We start from the raw sequence: 21,658 nt of genomic DNA on the forward strand, positions 1-21,658 counted from the left end.
ATGTTTTGGTTTAGGAATTCTTTATTTTGCTGAGTCTGACCTGATATAAAGCTTTCCATGATCTTCTCAAGGTTAGACTTCTGGGGCACAACTTGCGTAGGTTGGTTTGGTTTTTGGGCTTGATAACCTTGCGGTCTCTGAGGTGTATGATTTTGGATAGGGTTCTGGTTTTTATAGGAGAAATTTGGATGATTCTTCCATCCAGGGTTGTAAGTGTTTGAAAATGGGTTACCTTGGGCGTAATTCACTTGGTCGGTATTTAGTTCGTTCGAAAGGTTACACTCCGCTGATTCGTGTCCTTTAGATCCACAGAGTTTGCACTCTGTGTGGACTACTGCTATGGTGTTAGTGTTTGTAGACATATGTTCGATCCTAAGGGCTAAAGCATCCATTTTCGCCTGCATCATGTCTAGAGAGCTTACCTCATGTATTCCACCTTGGGTCTCCTTTTTCTCCATTGATGCTCGTTCAGTTCCCCATTGATAATGGTTTTAGGCCATATCCTCAATTAGGTCACAAGCTTCCGGATAAGTTTTGTTCATCAGCGTGCCACCTGCGGCAGCGTCGATGCTCATCTTGGTGTTATAATGGAGTCCATTATAGAAGGTATGAACGATCAACCATTGTTCTAGGCCATGGTTTGGACAGACACTTAATAGCTCTTTATATCTCTCCCAAGCTTCGAAAAGCGATTCTCCTTGGTTTTGAGAAAATCTAGTTATTTGGTTTCGAAGAGCAGCAGTCTTACTAAGGGGGAAATATCTAGCAAGGAATACTCTCCTAAGGTCTTCCTAGGTAGTTATTGAATTGGCTGGAAGTGAATCTAGCCATGAACGTGCTCTATCCCTGAGGGAGAAAGGAAATAATCTTAAACGGATCGCATCGGGTGAAGCGCCGTTAGATTTAAAGGTGTCGGCTAGTTGGATAAAAACTTTTAAATGTTGATTCGAGTTCTCAATAGCGAGACCTGCGTATTGGTTTTGTTGCACTAATTGCAACAAAGACGGTTTTAGTTCGAAATTGTTAGCAGGAATAAGGGGGTTTACTATAATCGAACTAGGTTCCTCATTAGAGGGTTGGGCGAATTCCTTAAGAGGTCTCCTATCGTGATTCTCGGTCATAGCTTTCTTAATTCGGATGAGTAAGAGGCGTGTACGAGTATAACGTTCGGGTTCCGCTAAAGGATCTACTAAGTTTCCGGTACTACAGGTTCTTCGCATTTACCGGCTAATAATGCCTTAGTCTATACGGTGTAACAACAAGGTACGAAATTTGACGAAGTTGGTCCCCGGTGTTGCAACCTGAAAAAGGAGATGCGACAAAACAACCGGCGAGAAAAAAATGACAGAAGAGTTGCCACCGTGCGTTATTTATCCCAAAGGAGGGAAAGGAAACGCTCGAAGTAAACCTGGAAAAAAAGGAAAGGAAAAGACAAGGTCTCGCAACCAAATCTTGGGTTCGGGAGTCGATTATGCGAAGGGAAGGTATTAGCACCCCTACGCATCCGTAGTACTCTACGGGATCCACTTTTGTTGTTCTTGTCTAAAGGGTGTGGGTTTATCTAATGTACTATTTGCTAAAAGAGGGGGTCAAAAGAAAATGACTCGCATGGATATCGCATCCACTGCATACGTATCTCATTTGGATATGAGAATCAGAGTCTTCGTAGCTCGGCTGCCTATGGGCTAAAGAGGAGTGTGCTCGCTAAGACATCGCGTCTTATGCCTACGTATCTCATCTGGAATGAGAATCAGAGCAAGCCGTAGTTCGGCTAACTACGGGTTAAGGGTTGTGTTTTTTAGATGAACGAAGTTACTACGCAATCTATCGGATGCTCGACCTTTGGAGACTTACTCGCCTGTAGTAGAAGGAGTTAACGTGTTCCTAGGAGAAGAAAAATCAATGAGTTTGTTTGTGTTTTAGGGATGCTCATGCAAAAAAGGAAGTCCTAGACGAAGGAATAGTGCTACCTTAATTGACGTGCAAACGAGAGACTATACGAAGCCTAGCAATCCTATGGGGAGACGATCACACCATACAAAACAAACATGCATAAACTAAAATGCCACCAAGGGGGCTCAAACCTACATGGGTAGGGCTTTAGTCAAGAGGGGTCATATCAACCTCGACAAAAAATCCATGGAATAGGTAATCAAATGGGCTCTTAACCACTAACATTGAACGTCAGGGTGAGCAGATCAAAAGGGTAATGAGGATAAGACCTTATAGCTCTTAACCCTGAACAGGGTGAGCTCATGACAAAAAGTGGGGATTCAGAAAGGTGGAACCCTCTCCACTGACTGACCGGACAAAAGATCTTGGGCTTTTGTTCTGAAGCATCAGCACGTAGTGCGAGCATAAAGAACGACACACTGAATAAAGGGGGATTGATTACTAATCCCTTTTATCCGTCAATTGCCTCTTCGTGGAGGTCTTTAGCACTGGTGCCTCCTTTTGGAGGTCTTTGGGCACAAAAGTAAACAAACAAAAGAAAACATTGCCTCCTATCGAGGTCTTCCAGCTAAGAAAGCGGTAAAATGCGGGAAAGATAAAGGGATCAAGAGGTCTACCACACGGATAAAGATCCGAAGTAATAACAGCTAGAGAAATAAGAAACCTAGAGATCTCTCGAGCTGGCACCATCAAAGAAAGCAAGTCAATACAGGTAATCGGAATAAATCTCCAAATGGTATCCCACAAATAAAGTGGAATGCCAAGCAAGCTATCCTTTCAGGAGTCATGTGAGCCCTCACAAAAAACTCAACAAACAGGTTAAAGTGACAAGATGGGGTGCAATCAAGAGTTTCCCCAAATCAAAATGTAACCACATGAATCATACCATTAAAATTCACAAAAAGAGCTCACAAAAATCAACCAAGTGTAGGAGGCCTAAACCTCTTGTCAAACACATGCATCAAAAGGGTATCAAAATTCAAAGTCAGGGGGCAAGGATCCACACATCAAGGCATGGCATACATACTAAAACATATGCCCATATGCAAAACCTAACGATACCCACTCTTCCAAATTCACCCATAATACCTCATACATTCAGAAATTTCAGGTTGAAAGTATAAAGTAGTGGAAATACGGCATACCTGATTGGGGAGGATCGATTGAAATTGAATTGCACCGTTGGCTTTGCAGAACAATCTTAGGGTTTATATGAGAGGGAATTGGTTCTTTGCAGATGAGTTCCCTTCAGTCTCTGGAGGTTGCTCTGAATTAGTTAGAATCTCTCTAGGGTTTTTTCACTGAATTTTTTTTAGAATTTATAACCTGATTTTTGTGGCTTTGTGGGCTCAAATGAGAGAGGTCCAAGTCCAAGATATTTCTGTTATATTTTATTTATTTATTTATTTATTTTCGTTTATTTTTTTTTTCGTTTATTTTTATTTTTTTTTTATTTTTTTTTTCGTTTTTTATTTTTTTTATTTTTTTTATTTTCAAAACGCGTGGGCTTCGCCTAGCGAGCATGACAGTTCAAGAAATTCCTCTAAGCGTAGGTGATTCTGGTGACTTTTCTTGGGACTCGCTAGGCGACCCATTCTGCTCGCCTAGCGAGCATGACAGCCCATGAACAAACTTTTGCTCCTTCAAGATTAACGTTTTGACTGATGAATAGACCCCATTTGAACATGTTGGAAGTATCTCAAGCCATTCCCTTGTGTTGACTGATCACCCAGATAGGACCCACAAAGTGTCTTGGATGATATTCAAGCTTCTTGGATCTAATTCCGATTGACATGATGAAATGCAATATGAAATATTAAATGACCTAAAAATGAATGCATGAATGAGGGGGGCAAATTTTGAGGTATTACAGCTGCCCCTATTCAATCAACTGGAGACCCGAAAAGAAGATAGCAGCGGCTTTCGCACTTTTGAGGTATCAAGGGATTGAATACAATAAAAGCCCGAAAATTTGCACTGAAGTGAAGTGAAGTAACAATGCCTGTCAGAATCGGCAAAGAGGTGGTCTTGAAAGAAGAATCCGTCTGGTACGGTGAGAGTCAGTCTGAATACCGAAAAAGAATGTTAACCTGGATACCAAAATAAATGGTAACACAGAAATAACCATGGCCTGAATGCTGCTCATCAGTCTGAATACTGGAAATGACTTCGATCTGAACATCGGAAGATATGAGATTATTAATATCGGTCTGAACATCGAGGCTGGCCTGAATGCCACAAGTTGCATCGACCTGAATGTCGGAAACTTCTTCGATCTGAACATCGGAAAATTGGCCTGAACGCCACTTCGATCTGAATATCGGAGAATTGGCCTGAATGCCACTTTGATCTGAATATCGGAAAATTGGCCTGAATGCCACAAGTTGCATCGACCTAAACGTTGGAAACTTCTTCGATCTGAACATCAGAAAATTGGCCTGAACGCCACTTCAGTCTGAATACCGGAAAAACTTCATGCCTGTCAGCATCGGCAGAAATAGGGAAAGATAATAGAGGCGGCGCATGGGCCAATGACACTTGCTGGGGATAATAAAGGTAAGTCATGAACAATCTTCAGTCTGAGTACTGGAAACAACTTCTGGCTTATCACTTGGGATACCGAGAATGTTTTATGCTTACATGCGTATGTTTGAATTTTTCAATGGCGTTATGCTCCATGAAAATGGAAATGCTACGCGATTTGGGAGGATGCAATGCAATATGATTCTACATACAGGGATGCGAAATGCTGGGTAGAATGACAAGCCGAGGCAAGGGAATCTGCTGAGGAAATGATCACCATCTTCTGTACCCTGGCAAGGCTGTTGGAGATGCACAACGCAAAGAACTCTATGGGGAAATGACCCGCCACACGGTGTTCTAGCAATGACGAAATACCGAGACTCTGACTGGGGGGAGAACGGCACTGAAAACCTGCCGTTGGGGAAAGCGATAGTGGTTATGACAACCATAACCTACGAGAGAGACGACTTAGCAGGGGAAGCAAACACCGATACGGTACTGAGATTCTGCTTCAAGGAAAGAGACCATGGATCTGGCGTCGAGATCATCGATCTGGCATCGAACCCTGAGGAGCAGCCGCTTTTGCTGGGAAGATACAGTCTGGCACTGTCAACTCTGTTGGGGATGTATAGTCTGGCACTATCAACTCTACTGGGGAGTGTATATTCTGAAACAATCGCTTGAGGGAGGTACAGCAGTGAGAGCCTGATGGGGATCAAAGAATCCAATGCTCTGATCAACTCTGCAGGGATAAGATACCAACTTTGACTGTTGGGGGAAAACATTCACGATCATCGGCTGGGAACCTTAAGGAAATGCCCCGAGGGTACCTGTTCTGAATAGACGATCTAAAGCACTTAACATTTACAGAAATTTTAAATGTTTATTAAGCATGTACCTGTAAAGCTCTTATGTTTCATGATGCAATGTTTATCAAAAATTCGGACGTCATTTTTGCAAACAAAACAGTAAAATGAAAATGAAAACAGAGATATACTGAATAACATGATTTTATTGATTGAATGGCCTCTGAATAGGCATTTACATCAGGAAGCAATCCCTGGAAAGAGGTAATCGCACAAAAGATGAAAACAGAAATTAATCTAATGGCAATGTGAAATGGATTTCTATTGGGTTCCAATTCTGCTATGACTTGCTCGTCTTCAAGATCCTCTAGATGATCAGCTTTCTGAAAAGAGTGATTGGATTGTTTCCTATCCTTCAAAAGTTTCCAGTCATTGACACGAGATGAGATTCAGAACTACTCAGAACGCAGTCATTCGTTTAATCCCTAACTTTTGCCTGGATCGCCCTTTTCGGGTTTTCAATCCACCGGGATACCCATTTTTGCCTAAGTTGCCTTTTCAGGTTTTCAACTTACCGAGTGTACGATCTTTTCATTTTTAATACCTAATTTTTGCCCGAACCTTTTCATTTTCTTGGTTCGTCCGGATGCCCATTTTTACCTGGACTATTCTTTTTACTGTCCAGCGGGTCTATTTTATGCGAAGTATTTTTTAACTGCGTCTGAGTTCACAGGGGAAGTGAAGTTTTCACCATCCATAGTTGCAAGCATTAAGGCCCCACCATCAAAAACCTTGGTGACAATATACGGTCCATCATAGTTAGGAGTCCACTTGCCCCTGTGATCTGTCTGAGGAGGAAGGATCCTTTTCAACACCAAATCTACGACCTGGAAGCATCGAGGACGCACTTTCTGATCAAAGGCTCTCTTCATCCGACTCTGATACAACTGCCCATGACAAATGGCTACCATTCGCTTCTCTTCGATAAGACTCAACTCATTGAACCTTGTCCGAATCCATTCAGCTTCTTTTAACTTGACATCCAACAGGACTCTTAGAGAAGGAATCTCCACTTCAACAGGTAGGACTGCTTCCATACCATACACAAGGGAGTAAGGGGTTGCCCCGATCGATGTACGTACTGAAGTACGGTACCCATGCAAGGCGAAGGGTAGCATCTCATGCCAATCTCTGTACGTAACGACCATCTTCTGCACAATCTTCTTTATGTTCTTATTTGCCGCCTCAACATCACCGTTCATCTTAGGGCGGTAAGGGGAAGAATTGTGATGCTGAATGTTGAAGTTCTGGCACAACTCCTTCATCATTTTGTTGTTGAGATTAGAACTATTATCAGTAATGATTCTTTCGGGAATCCCATAGCGACAAATGATTTCTTTCTTGATGAAATGGGCAACCACATGTCTGGTGACATTCGCGAACGATGCTGCTTCGACCCACTTGGTGAAATAGTCGATGGAAACAAGGATGAAGTGATGCCCATTGGAGGCGGTCGGCTCAATCTTTCCAATCATATCGATTCCCCACATAGCAAAAGGCCACGACGAAGACATCACATTCAAAGGATTTGGCGGCACATGTACCTTATCAGCATAAATCTGGCATTTATGACATTTCCGAGCATATTTGAAACAATCAAATTCCATGGTCATCTAGTAATATCCCGCTCTCAACAATTTCTTAGCCATTGCATATCCGCCGGCATGAGTACCGAAGGAGCCTTCATGAACTTCCTGCATTAACATGTCTGCTTCGTGTCTATCCACGCATCTGAGCAAAACCATGTCGAAGTTCCTCTTATACCGCACATCGTCTTTGTTCAAGAAGAAACTGCCTGCCAATCTTCTCAAAGTCTTTCTATCATTGTTGGATGCCTCTGTAGGGTACTCTTGATTCTTCATAAAGCACTTGATGTCGTGATACCAGGGCTTGTCGTCAACTACCAGTTCAGCAGCAAACACATACGCGGCCCTGTCGAGGCGCATCACATCGATCTTGGGAGCGTGGTTCCACCGAATCACGTTGATCATGGAGGATAGAGTGGCAAGAGCATCTACCATCTGGTTCTCATCACGAGGTATGTGATACAACTTTACTGTTGTGAAGAAAGTCAACAATCTTCTCGTGTAATCTCTCACTATGGCAAAAATGACTTTTAACAGCGCATCTTAGACAGCGCTTTTAAAAGAAAGCGCTGTCTAAGGTTAAAATTAAAATAAAGCGCTGAAAATGTTCCAAGAAAATACTAAAAGCGCTGTCTAAGGGGGGGGTCTTAGACAGCGCTTTTCAAAAGCGCTGTCTAAGACCCCCCCTTAGACAGCGCTTTTAGAAAGCGCTTTTAAATATAGACCTTAGACAGCGCTTTTGATAAAGCGCTGTCTAAAGTCTTTAAATTAAAAAAAATATTAAAACCAAAAGCGCTGTCTAAGGGGGGGTTTAGAAAGCGCTTTTGGAAAGCGCTGTCTAAGGCATACCTTAGAAAGCGCTTTCCACAAAAGCGCTGTCTAAGCTCTAATTAAAATAAAATTTCAGGATTTTCGTTCTCAGTACGTATTTTTGTTTTCCCTCTTCTTCACTCACCTCTCAGACACCCAAAACACGTTTTTTCCTTCAACGTTCGAAAACCCTATTTTTTCCTCCGCCGTCACCCAAACAAGCGACCGCCGCCGTTTCCGCCACCGTTTCCGCCACCGCACGCACTCCTCATCTCAACAATCTCAACAATCTCAACCCTATTTCAACGTTCGAACTGGTATGGTTCAAGATACTTCTTTTTCTTTTTTATTGTTTTTCTTGTGTTTGTGTGTTTTTTCTGAGCATATATATAAAATGCATGTACTCAGGTGGCAAATCAATTTATAAAATGCAGTTTATTTTCTCAAATCAATTTACTCATCACTCAATCCGTTTATTTAGAGCTAATTAGGTTCAGTTTTATCATTAAAATTACATAAGCATACAAACTATGTAAAATTAGGTTCAGTTTTTCATCACAATATTGAACATATAAAATGCAATGTTAATGATAGTTGGTGATTTGGGAATGAGGGAATTTGTGTATGTATGTATATTGAGTTGTGTATGTATATGTGTATGCAATTTGATTTTCTTTATACTTGCTTGGTATGCATGATGAATTTTGAAATGCATTGCATGTTGGGGCTGTCATGACTAGGCTTGGATTTAGATGTTCAATATTGTTCAAACTTCATGTTTCCTTAGTGATTATACTTGAAGATTGAATAGGTAGTTTTTTTTTCTTTTTAACTGTGAAAGTGTTATTCATCTCACTTTCATTCTAAAGGAACAAGATTTCTCCCATAAAATGATTGAACGAACTCTAATATAGTTATAGGTATATTGTAATAGAAAAAGTTTGATTCTTGTAATATAAAAAATGAAAGTGATGAGGTAATTAAAGTTGGTATATTGGCGTATCGGATACGTTATTGAAGTTTATATTAACATTGGTTATGTATAGGTTTTTGAAGTTTAAAATGAATTAAAGCTTATAATTGTTAGGATATTCAAAGATACTACCTTAGCTTATAATTGTATGGATTAATTGTTTACTTTAATAAGTAGGAAAACCATGGATAAAACATGGATATGTGCCGATCGAATGACCAAAGAGTACGAGAGTGGGGTTTTGGAATTCGTTAAGTATGTTGTTCAACACGCTGAAAACCCCAGACGAATGCATTGTCCTTGCTTGCGTTGTTGTTATATTGGTAAGGTTGACGCACATGGATTGAAATCGCATTTGCTGAGGCATGGAATTGATCAAAGTTATCAGTGCTGGATATTTCATGGTGAGAAAATTAACGAGAATGTTGAATCGAGTGGAAAAAGTAATACGACCTATGCTTCATACGACAAAGACACGAAAACATACGATTGTGATCGAGTTGAAGAGATTGTAGAAGCACTGGAAGAAGATCTTCATGATTGTCCTGAAATGTTTGAGAGGATGGTAAGCGATGCAGAGAAACCGTTGTACAACGGTTGCACTAAATTCTCAAGACTTTCTGCGGTATTAAAGTTGTACAACTTAAAGGCGGGCAATGGATGGTCGGATAAAAGTTTCACAGAGTTGTTGGCCCTTATGAGAGAAATGCTACCGGATGATAATGTTCTTCCTAATCGAACCTATGAGGCAAAAAAAATGTTGTGCTCTATTGGCATGAGCTATGATAAGATACATGCTTGTCCTAACGATTGCATTTTGTTTCGTAACGAATATGCAATGTTAACTGAGTGCCCTAAATGCGGTTTGTCTCGATATAAGAAAAGATTATCTCCCGCAAAAGTCTTATGGTATTTTCCGATAATTCCGAGATTTAGGCGCATGTTTCGTAGTGAAACCGATGCAAGACATCTTACTTGGCATGCAGATGAAAGAATTATTGATGGAAAGTATCGGCATCCGGCTGATTCACCACAGTGGTCGAAGATTGATAATGATTATCCTGAGTTTGGATCAGAAGCAAGAAACCTTCGATTGGCATTATCTACTGATGGAATGAACCCACATGGTCTTCAAAGTATCTCACATACCACATGGCCTGTGATTCTTATGATTTATAACCTACCTCCGTGGCTATGTATGAAGCGTAAGTACATGATGTTATCTCTGTTAATCTCTGGTCCTAAACAACCAGGGAATGACATAGACGTATACTTGACACCTCTGATCGAAGATTTAAAGATTTTGTGGGAGAACGGTGTGGAGGTTTATGATGGATATAGGAAAGAAAGTTTCAATTTGAGGGCGATGTTGTTTGGCACAATTAATGATTTTCCAGCATACGGGAATCTATCTGGGTATAGCATTAAAGGTCAACGTGCGTGTCCTGTTTGTGAAGACGGAACCGATACGATTCGATTAGAACTTTGCCAGAAGAATGTGTTTCTCGGTCATCGTAGATTCTTACATTCTAAACATCACTACCGTGGGTGGAGAAAAGCATTCAATGGAGACACTGAACATCGTAGAGCTCCACCCGCATTGTCAGGTGAACAAGTTTTTGAAAAGGTGAAAGATGTGCGTACTGAGTTTGGCAAGCCTTTTGCACATAAGATTGTGAAAGGTGGGTGGAAGAAAAGGTCGATATTTTTTGAATTGCCATATTGGAAGTCTTTGTACGTGAGACATTTTCTCGATGTTATGCATATTGAAAAAAACGTATTTGAAAGTGTTATCGGTACATTACTCAATATAAAAGGCAAGTCTAAGGATGGCCTTAAAGCAAGGGAGGACATGTTAAAAATGGGAATGAGAACTGAATTAGCACCCGTGAAGAAAGGAATACGAACATATCTACCACCTGCTGCTTTTACTTTATCTAGAAAGGAGAAAAAAATTTTGTGTAAGTCTCTGAGTGAAGTTAAGGTTCCAGAAGGATACTCATCTGATATCAGAAGACTTGTTTCTATGAAAGACCTCAAGTTGAAGAATTTGAAGACACATGATTGCCATGTTATAATGGAACATTTTCTACCGATAGGTATACGTTCTATTTTGCCAGAAAAAGTAAGAAGTGCCATAACTAAATTGTGTTTTTTCTTTAGGTCAATTTGTAGTAAGGTGATCGATCCCGAGATCTTACCAACACTACAAAAAGAGATTGTAATTACCTTGTGTGAGCTTGAAATGTATTTTCCTCCGTCTTTTTTTGACATAATGGTTCATTTAGTTGTTCATCTTGTGAAAGAGACACAGTTGTGTGGACCAGCTTATATGAGATGGATGTACCCTGCTGAACGGTATATGAAAATATTAAAAGGGTACGTGAAATCCCGAAGTCGACCAGAGGGTTGTATTGTTGAACGATACATTGTTGAAGAAGCTGTTGAGTTTTGTACTGAATATTTGTCTAACGTTCAATCGATTGGACTCCCCAGAGCTCAGATTTTCGACAAAATGGAAGGTAAAAAATTAATTGGGAATAAAATTGTGACAATATCAAGGGATGAACGGGATCAAGTTCATTTGTATGTTCTGCACAATAATAATGAGGTTGAGCCATATGTTGAAATGCACAAGGATGTACTCCGAAGGTTAAATCCGAACAGAAATGAAAATTGGATACTTATAGAGCACAATCAAAGTTTCATACAATGGTTGAAGGATCATATTTATTTGAAGCGCTCTTCAGATCCTTCTTCGGTAACAGAAAGGTTGAGATGTTTGGCATATGGTCCAAGTTTGCATGTGTTTTCTCATAGCGCATATTCAATTAATGGATACACATTTTATACCAAAGAACAAGATGATAAGAGTACTATGCAAAATAGTGGTGTCACCGTGCTAGCTGAAGCAATGCATATATCAAGTATGAAGGACTTAAACCCCAAATATGCAAATTTGTCATATTTTGGAGTTATTGAGCATATTTGGGTGTTTGATTACGAGAAGTTTCAGATTCCCATCTTTGGTTGCAAGTGGGTGAATAGTAGTGGCATACGAATGGATAAGTCTGGATTTTTGCAAGTTGATTTTACTAGGGTGGGGTACAAAGATGAACCTTTTATTCTAGCATCTCAAGCTAAACAAGTGTTCTATGTGAATGACCCGAAGAGTACAAAATGGTCTATAGTGCTTTTCTCTAACAAAGTGACTGATGATAGCGGTGTCGATCAATGTGATATTGATGTTGAGAATGAGTCATGCATTAGACGGAATGAGTTGAATAGAAATGATGAAGTTGAGGATCTTATACCGGATGAGTCATATATAAGAAACGATCATAATGAGGGAATTTGGATCAATTCATCCGTACGCATTGCTAAGAAACAAGTGATTAATATTCCAACAAAGAAAAGAAAGAGATGTTAGTGACTTAGGTAAATTATCCATGGTTTCTTTATGTTTTTTTTCATTTGTTTTGATTATAAGTTATATGTGGTAATGCATGATTTCATTATATTTTTGTATTCAATTGCTTTGATTATAAGTTATATCTGATAATGCATGATTTCTTTATTTTTTTTGTTTTCAATTGTTTTGATTATAAGTTATATTTGATATTTGATGGTTTCCTTGGTTTATTACAGGTTAGACATGGCTGATGACCAACATGAGGAAGTTAGTAAAGTATCCGCGGAAGAAGAAATCCGAAGAGGCATCACAGTAATGCGAAGGGTGGTCCAAGGAAGATCTCGAGGCATCATACTAGATGTCTCTTGGAACAACCAGGGACAACTTATAGAACCTAATGGGCATACCTTAACTAGTTTCATCGGTGCACTAGTAAGGAATGAAATTCCCATTACATGTGATGATTGGAGAAATAAAGAGTTGAAAGAGTCCAAAGAAAAAATTTGGAGTGAGATAAAGGTACAATCATTTGGCCCTTAATTATACGGTATCAATTATGTTTTTTTCAATTACCGATACTAACTATCAATCTGTATGTTTTTCTTAGCGATGTTTTAACATCGAAGAAGAAAGAAGAGGGTTTTGCATGAAATTGGCCGGAAAGCTTCTTAGAGGGTTTCGGACATTTTTATCATCCAAGTTCCTTAAGGATGCGGATGGTAATTTTGTGGATGCGGAGCTTCCTAGAAAATATGAAAGTTTGATATCGGCTGAAGAATGGGAAGCTTTCAAATCCAAAAGACAAGACCCGACTTTTCAAAGAATAAGTGCTACGAATCGGGAAAGAGCATCAAGTCCCGCATATCCGTACCGAAAAGGACGTGTCGGATATGGACGCTTAGAACAATCCATGGTAAGTATTTATAAATTGCGAAAACAAATTTGTTCATCATATATTAGTTTTATCTGATCAAATTGTATGACTTAATGTGTAGCTGCAGAAGGAGGAAAGTTCAGAAACATCTCTTCCTGCACATGTTTTGTGGAGAGAAGCCCATGTGGGCAAATCTGGAGTTCCACAAGAAGAAGTTTTAAATGTATACCAGAAATGTGTAAGTATAATATTTTTTCATTAATTGAATAACATTTTTATACACATATTTGACAAGTATACGGTATTCATCTGATTTTTCAGGAGGAGCTATCTCAGTCTCTATCTCCCGATGATACTAAGAGCATACTTAGTCGGGCATTAGATGTCCCTGAGTATTCTGGTCGGGTGAGGGGTAAGGGATTTGGAGTCACTCCGACCTCCCTCAGTGTTAGAAAAGGAAAGGCTCCTAGTAATCGGGAGCTTCATGCAAGATTGGAAGCCATGCAAGCTGAGCTTGATGCATTGAGGAGAGAAAGAGAGGCTAGCGCCTCAACGGTATACAGAGATGCTTCGGACAAAAACAGTATCAACTGTACCTTTCAGCCGAACATTCCAGAGGTAATTACATATAATTGTCTTAAATTGAACTATTTGCTTAAATTATGTATTTGACATATATACACATTAACGATTTCTTGTTATTATTGGTTTTAGGGCATTTCCCATTGTCAACTGTATTTGTCGTCACCATACTATCGGATGGTTGGCAAGGGAAAAGTGCATAACGTTAGCGGAGTATTACTCCACACTAGAGAGCTCCCTGCTGGATGTTTGAAGGTATCAGTTGATATTGCAGTTGACCCGAATGCAGCATTACCATATCCTAGCGATGATTCGGATGCAACAACGGTGCACGAAGCAGTAGGTTCGTTTGTTGCATGGCCGACAAACCTCATATGCGTAGGATATGAGGTATGCTTAAAACTTATGTTAACTTTAATGTGTATATTCAAAGTTTAAAATTTATGCTTAAAATTTTACTTACATATTTTCCTTGATTATGTTAAATAGACTCCCACAAAATCCAAATCAAGAAAAGAGGTAATATACAATTATATGACATATATTCATGGAAGTTGTTACATTCTTAATTTGATCTAACTATTTATATGACATGTAGGTTCAAGAAAATGAGGTTAGCAATGCCTCCGCACAACAAATAAAGGAGGTTAGGAACGCCTCCGCACGGGTAAAAAGTTCTGGTGCTAAGAAGACCGTAGCTAGGAAAAAACCTACCACCAAGTATAGGTCGTGCCTCAGGACATTTATAGAGATGACCGATATACCGACCGGAGGTGTTCGGACTATACATATGGAGGAAGGGATTTTCGGCTTTGCTCACGACCAAATGATTGGTAATGAAGACTTCATGCAAGTTTTTGGTCATGAAGAAATCGGCGTCAACGTTGTCAATACATATATTAGGTAAATCCGGTCTACTTTGTTTTATTAATTAAACAACTTATGTTAATGATGTTTACTTTATGTTAATCCGGTTTACTTTATGTTTCAAAAGAGGTGTTAATGATGTTTTTATATTAGGTTTTTGTATGACAAAATGATGCGCCCCAATGATTTGGACGAGTCATTCGGATTCTTAGCACCCGCGAGCATCAACTTAGGTTTAATCTTAAATAGACCGGATACCGTGACGGAGTACGTTCTTCGGATCCTCAATGACAATAAAGATGCGGAGAAGTTGTTTTTTATACCGTTTAATACCGGGTTAGCATTTCATTCTAAATTCATCTATTATAATTATTTTCCAAGTTACCATCTAACATTTGCCTAATCATTACAGTGGACATTGGTTGTTGCTCGCAATCAATCCTATCCGAGAAATTGTGTATTATCTTGACTCGTTAGGAAATGATTGGACAACATACCCGGATATGAAGTTCCTAATTGACACGTAAGTGAGAATGTTCAAAATTTTTCTTAGTTTATGTGAATTGTTCTAATTGCTTCATTTTTATTTTATTAGCATCCTACAAGCTTTTCGGGCCCAACGAGATATCCAAACCTCAAGGAGGGGCGCCAACCGCATTACATGGATTAAAGTGGCGGTATATTTTTAATTACCACATTTTTTATTATATTAGTGATGACACTTGATAAAACTTAGGATTTATAATCCATATTTTTTTTCATGTAGTGTCCTCAACAACGTAATCAAATAGATTGCGGGTATTTCGTGTTGAGGTTTATGCGGGATACTCTTGCTTTGGGCCGATTAGTGATTCCCACCGATGTATGTATTTCTAACTTATGAGTTATTTTTATATTTACACATATCTCATATAATTAAATAGTTGGAATTAATTCAAAATATGTTATATTATTATGTAGTACTTTGAGGAATTCAAGTGTGCATTTTATACAAAGGATTAAGTGGACGAAATCAAAGAGGAGTGGTGTCAATTCATGATAGAGCTCAAAGTTTTTTCATAAATTTGTGTAATTTTGTAGTATATTTGTAGTATATGTAATGACTTGTAAATGTGTACATAAATTTGTAGTATATGTAATGACTTGTAAATGTGTACATAAATTTGTATATATTTTGATACATTTAAGGCAAAATTGGTTTGAATTGGTATATATATATTTGTTAGCCAAAAATTGGTAGAAAAAAGGCCAAGATGGCATGTATAAAATGTGATAACTATCTGTCAAAATCTGGTTGAAAACAGGTAGAAATTCTGGTTTATAAACCTGGAAAAAATGTGGTTTAAAACAAAAGCTACAAAAATTTTCGTATACATTAGACAGCGCTTTTGGAAAAAGCGTTGTCTAAGGGGGGTCTTAGAAAGCGCTTTAGGCAAAAGCGCTGTCTAAGGGGGGGGCTTAGACAGCACTTTAGGCAAAAGCGCTGTCTAAGGGGGGGGCTTAGACAGCGCTTTATGAAAAGCGCTGTCTAAGCCCCCCCCCCGTTAGACAGTGCTTTTGCCTAAAGCGCTGTCTAAGGTATACCTAAAAAAATTAAAATAGGGGGGGCTTAGACAGCGCTTTAGGACAAAGCGCTGTCTAAGGGGGGGGCCTTAGACAGCGCTTTTAAGATTTCAAAAAGCGCTGTCTAAACCTTTAGCAGCGGAGGTTTAGACAGCGCTTTAAAGCGCTGTCTAAGGCTAAAAAAAGCGCTGTCTAAGGTCTTGTTTGGCATAGTGTCTGTAAGGGACCAGATTGGGCTGGAGAGTATTCCAATCACCATTCACTTGATTGATCACTAGAGCTGAATCTCCGAAGATGTCCAGAGTCTTGATTCTCAAATCAATGGCTTGCTCAATACCCAAGATACATGCTTCATACTCAGCTTCATTATTTGTGCACTCAAAAGTCAGACGAGCGGTGAAAGGCATGTGGGCACCTTTCGGAGTAGTAATGACAGCGCCAATTCCATTTCCTCTGGCATTGACAGCCCCATCAAACAACAAAGTCCACTTTTCGTCTGGATTAGGTCCCTCCTCAACAACTGGCTCTTCACAGTCTTTCATCTTGAGGAACTTGATGTCTTCATCTGGAAAATCAAACTTCATCGACTCATAATCATCAATCGGCTGCTGAGCAAGATAGTCTGACAGAATACTCCCTTTGATGGCTTTCTGGGATGTATAATGGATATCGTACTCTGTCAGTACCATTTGCCAACGAGCAACCCTTCCGGTGAGAGCTGGCTTCTCGAATATGTATTTGACTAGATCCATCTTGGAGATCAATAAGGTTGTGTGAGACAACATGTATTATTTCAATCGCTTAGCAGCCCATGCAAGTGCACAACACGTCTTTTCAAGCATTGAGTATCTCGACTCGCAATCTGTGAATTTCTTACTCAGGTAGTAGATGGCATGCTCTTTCCTACCTGTCTCGTCGTGTTGACCGAGAACACAACCCATAGAATTGTCAAGTACTGCCAAATACATAATCAGCGGTCTCCCTGGGACTGGAGGCATGAGGATATGAGGATTCTGCAAATACTCTTTTATTTTTTTCGAAAGCCCTTTGGCAATCATCATTCCACCTGATAGCCTGATCTTTTCTCAACAACTTGTAAATTGGCTCGCACATGGTTGTTAGAGGAGAGTTGAACCTTGCAATGTAGTTCAACCTCCCTAAGAAACCACGAACTTGTTTCTCTGTTCTTGGCTCAGACATTTCTTGTATCGCTTTCACTTTGGCCGGGTCCACCTCAATCCCTTTTTCACTAACAATAAAACCCAACAATTTTCCAGATCTCACCCCGAAAGTACACTTGTTCGGATTAAGCCTCAGGTTGAATTTTCTCAAACGCTCAAACAATTTCTTCAAATTCACCAAATGTTCTTCTTCCGTCTGAGATTTGGCAATTATATCATCAACATAAACCTCGATTTCATGATGAATCATATCATGGAACAGAGTCACCATCGCTCGTTGATATGTTGCTCCGGCATTTTTCAGACCAAACGACATCACCTTGTAGCAGAAGGTGCCCCATGGGGTTATGAATGTTGTCTTCTCCATGTCTTCTGGTGCCATCTTAATTTGATTATAGCCAGAAAAGCCATCCATGAAGGAGAATACCGAGAACTGAGCCGTGTTATCCACCAAAACGTCAATGTGAGGTAATGGGAAATCATCTTTAGGACTAGCTCTGTTCAGATCCCGGTAGTCAACGCACATCCGTACCTTTCCATCCTTCTTAGGTATTGGAACGATATTTGCAACCCATGGCGGATAATTTGTGATTGCTAGAAACCCTGCATCCAACTGTTTTTGCACTTCTTCCTTTATCTTGACAGCCATCTCTGGTCTTGTTCTTCTGAGCTTCTGCTTGACCGGAGGACAACCTTCTTTGAGAGGCAAACGGTGTACCACAATATTTGTGTCAAGCCCTGGCATGTCCTGATAAGACCAAGCGAAGATGTCAACATATTCTTGCAGCAATTCAATCAACCCCTTCTTCACATTATCTTCCAAAGCAACCCCTATCTTGATCTCTCTCTTGACGTCCTCGGTGTCGAGATTAATCACTTCCACAGACTCTTGATGCGGTTGAATGACCCTTTCCTCTTGTTTTAATAACCTGGTAAGTTCTTCAGGGAGTTCACAGTCTTCATCACCCTCTTCTTCAGCTTGAAAGATTGGATTTTCAAAGTCGAAGCGAGCCATAGCAGAATCGTTATCAATAGGTTCTAGTGATGTGCATCTGCATGAGTGATGGTATGTGCTTATGAGTGTGAAAAAATGAAAACTAAACAAAACATTGCCAAATATTTTTTGATTTTTGAAAACTGCAAAAACGGAAAAACAGTGAACGAAATATTTGAATGCAAAAAGACGTCCTTTATTGATGATAAAAAATGCAAGTATCCACATAGATGAGCCCTACAATGAGTCATTACGCCCTGGGCGGAACGTAAGACTTGGATATGCATGAATAAACAAAGAAAATTACTCCTCCAGAAAAGTGACTTGGACAATCTCCTCAGAAGACCAATTGTTGATGACTTCACCCGGGATCCTCGGACGCACCCAATTATCGATGTCGCAATCACTATCCCCATCTTCATCGTTGACCGCAAAGACCTGGTCATACTGAATGATACCAACACTGGAGAAAGTAATCGGCCCCTGACGAGTCTGAAGTGTTGAAGTACACACATCCGAAACATCGGAATCAAGTTCAATTACATCAGAATCAACCACATTGGAAAAATTAAATGCATCATCATGGATTACAGAATCAGTAGGAACAACATCTGCGAATTCATCAGTAGCATCTTCAAACACCTCTTCCTCAACCCCTTCCGCAGACTCTTGGACAGACAAATCTTCAACCTGGAGGATAACTTTGTCGAGCAAGACCTGGATACCCTGCTGTAGCTTCAAACACCCTCCACTCTGAGTAGCACAATCCAAACAACCCTTCCCACAACCGGGGAAAACATCGGCCTTCAACAAGTATCCCTTGATACCCGACAACGGAGTCTTCAGCTTCAACGTATCTTTGAGGGATCTGGCTTCCCCTTCCATCATATTAACATTTGCACCACCATGCTGGGGCATGGGATTGTTGACGACATTCGGAGCCGGTGCAAGGTCGATGGCCTTTGAATCTATGAGATCCTGAACTACGTGCTTAAAAGCTTTGCAGTTCTCAATATTGTGGCCAGGTGCCCCAGAGTGGAAGCTACACCTAGCGTTGGCGTCGTAACCCATCGGAAGTTTACCAACGGGAGGAGCCAGAGTGCGTAACTGCACAAGTTGTAGTTGTTGAAGACTAGAAAGTAGCTGAGCGTACGACATTGGAAGAGTGTCGAAACGCCGGTCCATCGTCCTTTGCCTCTGTTGATAGGCGGGTTTGTTACCCTGTTACTGTTGTTGGTACTGAGTTTGCTGACGTCGTGGTTGTTGTTGTTGTAGTGGTGCTGCAGCTGGAATGGTCACAACCGCAACATACGGTTGCTGATGATAGTTCTGAAAGTTATTCCTCTGGTTATCCCTGTTCTGATAAGAAGATATGACATTTTCATCCCCTTCTCTCCTCTTCTGTCCCTGAATGAACGACATCTTCACCCCTGATGAAGATCCACCTCCACTCTGGATCTTACATGTCTTCAGATAGTTCTCCACCCTCTCTCCGGTAGAGACTACATCAGCAAAGTTGGAGGCATTGCAACCCACCAGGCGCTCCAAATAAGGTCTCGGCAGAGTGTTCATGAACATGTTAGCCATTTCCTTCTCCAACATAGGAGGTTGAACACGGGAAGCTGTCTCCCTCCAGCGTTGAGCGTATTCCCTGAAGCACTCATTGCCTTTAAGAGACAGATTCTGAAGTTGAGTTCTGTCCGGAGCCATGTTTGCATTATACTGATACTGCTTCACGAAAGCCTCAGCCAAATCCCTCCAGCAGCGGATGTGGGCTCTGTCCAGCCTTATATACCATTCCAGGGATGCCCCAGCTAGGCTATCCTGTAGAAAGTACATAAACAACTTTTCATCGTCAGAGTATGCAACCATTTTACGGAAGTAGGCTTGCACATGGGTCTTCGGGCAAGAGTTGCCGCTGTATTTGTCGAATATCGGGACCTTGAATTTCGGTGGCACCCTCACGCCTGGGACCAATCCCAAGTCAGCAACGTCTACTCCTAGAGGACTTTGTCCTTCCACTGCCTTCAACCTCTCTTCCAGTCTTCGAAACATAGGGTCCATACCATGACCCATACCAAAGTCTTCCAGAAGCAAGGGGAACTGATCCTCCTGGTCATCATGGACGGGTTGTTGACCGAAGTTGACAAGTAGGATCGGGGTAGGCCCTGGTCCACTGAGTCCGTTAGCTTCTCCAGCTGGGGGATCAGTCAACGTCTCTGGTTGAGTAGTGGCGGGATTCCTCTGCATCATCTGCCTGAGCTCTTGCTGTCCCTGAGCCATCCTTTGAACCACATCCTTGAATTGGTTCATGCGGATCTTCATCTCGGCGAGTTTTGCTTGTAGGCTTTCCATTACTCTCTGGTGGTTTCTGCGTGTACCATACCGGTGAATGCCTGAGTCAGCTATCTTGCTAGTGGAACACCAAACAACTGAGAACACTGTGGCGGTACCTGTTATGCAAGACATGCTAACGGATATGCCAATGCAATGACATGTTTATCATTTCCAAAGGGTATTCTAACCCCCTTGATTCGAGTCTCACATTTGATAAACAGTGTAAGAAGAAAACCCCGACTAGAATCAAGAAGAAGATATGAACCCATGGGAATAGATAAACATGTGTTAAATGATATGATTGCAAAATGATGTGATGCAATGATGTGAATGCAAAACGATGTGATGCAGTGCAGTGACATGGGAATCAGGATTGCTGGATCCGCTTGAACATTTGTCAGGTTGCACTGTCTGAAGAGAAACCCACTGAAGAATGTAATACAAGATCAGAACTCTGCTCTAGAAAACCGGGTTAGTTGGAGGTTAAGGTTTCCTGAATTTAGCCCGCCCCTCACTGGTAGGTTCTAAGAACAGAAGTTCGTCAACTTCAGCCCTTCGGTCGAGAATAATACGTTTACCACTGAAGGTTTGGCATTATTATGGGATAAAAGACCTCCACTGACTCCCCTCAACAGGACATCCTAATAGCAAGTTCCCAGTCTCGGGGTCCTCGGATTGATCAGCGAGAATGCGCCCACCAAAGCTAACATAATCACGTCTCAGAGGAGAGGCCTCGACTGAGTTCTCGGGAAATGGTCACCAGAGTCGACGATTTCTAGAGGAACATCTGCCGTTATGGAACACCCATAGGACAGAATATATCCAAAAGAAACCTCGTCTGGATGTGGGTCTTCATGAACGACTTAACATAGCAACACGTCACGCAAGCCTCATGACTATCCACTCTAAAACCTGTGTGTACACTCAAGCCTGGGTAATGGGCTTATCTCTCATAGAACACCCCATCCCAACAAACAAACAAACCAACAGCAGAGCCAACAGATACAACAATGATATGTACACAATGCAATGAAGCAGGTAAATGCTGAAAAATAAATAACTGTACAAAAGAATGAACACCCAATAAACAAACAACCTACAAAAGCTAGGAGGGACTCGCTCAGGGAAACCAGGGTC

At 40.8% G+C, this 21,658-nt stretch overlaps 1 non-coding gene across 1 annotated transcript; it reads left to right on the forward strand.

The window, feature by feature from the left end:
* Nucleotides 1–630: 630 nt before the first annotated feature.
* Nucleotides 631–737, forward strand: LOC127077336 (small nucleolar RNA R71). The gene has a single exon (XR_007787168.1). It is a non-coding gene; the product is annotated as a small nucleolar RNA R71 (small nucleolar RNA).
* Nucleotides 738–21,658: the final 20,921 nt, after the last annotated feature.

This window comes from Lathyrus oleraceus, chromosome 4 (assembly GCF_024323335.1).
Source record: "Lathyrus oleraceus cultivar Zhongwan6 chromosome 4, CAAS_Psat_ZW6_1.0, whole genome shotgun sequence".
Lineage (NCBI taxonomy): Eukaryota > Viridiplantae > Streptophyta > Magnoliopsida > Fabales > Fabaceae > Lathyrus > Lathyrus oleraceus.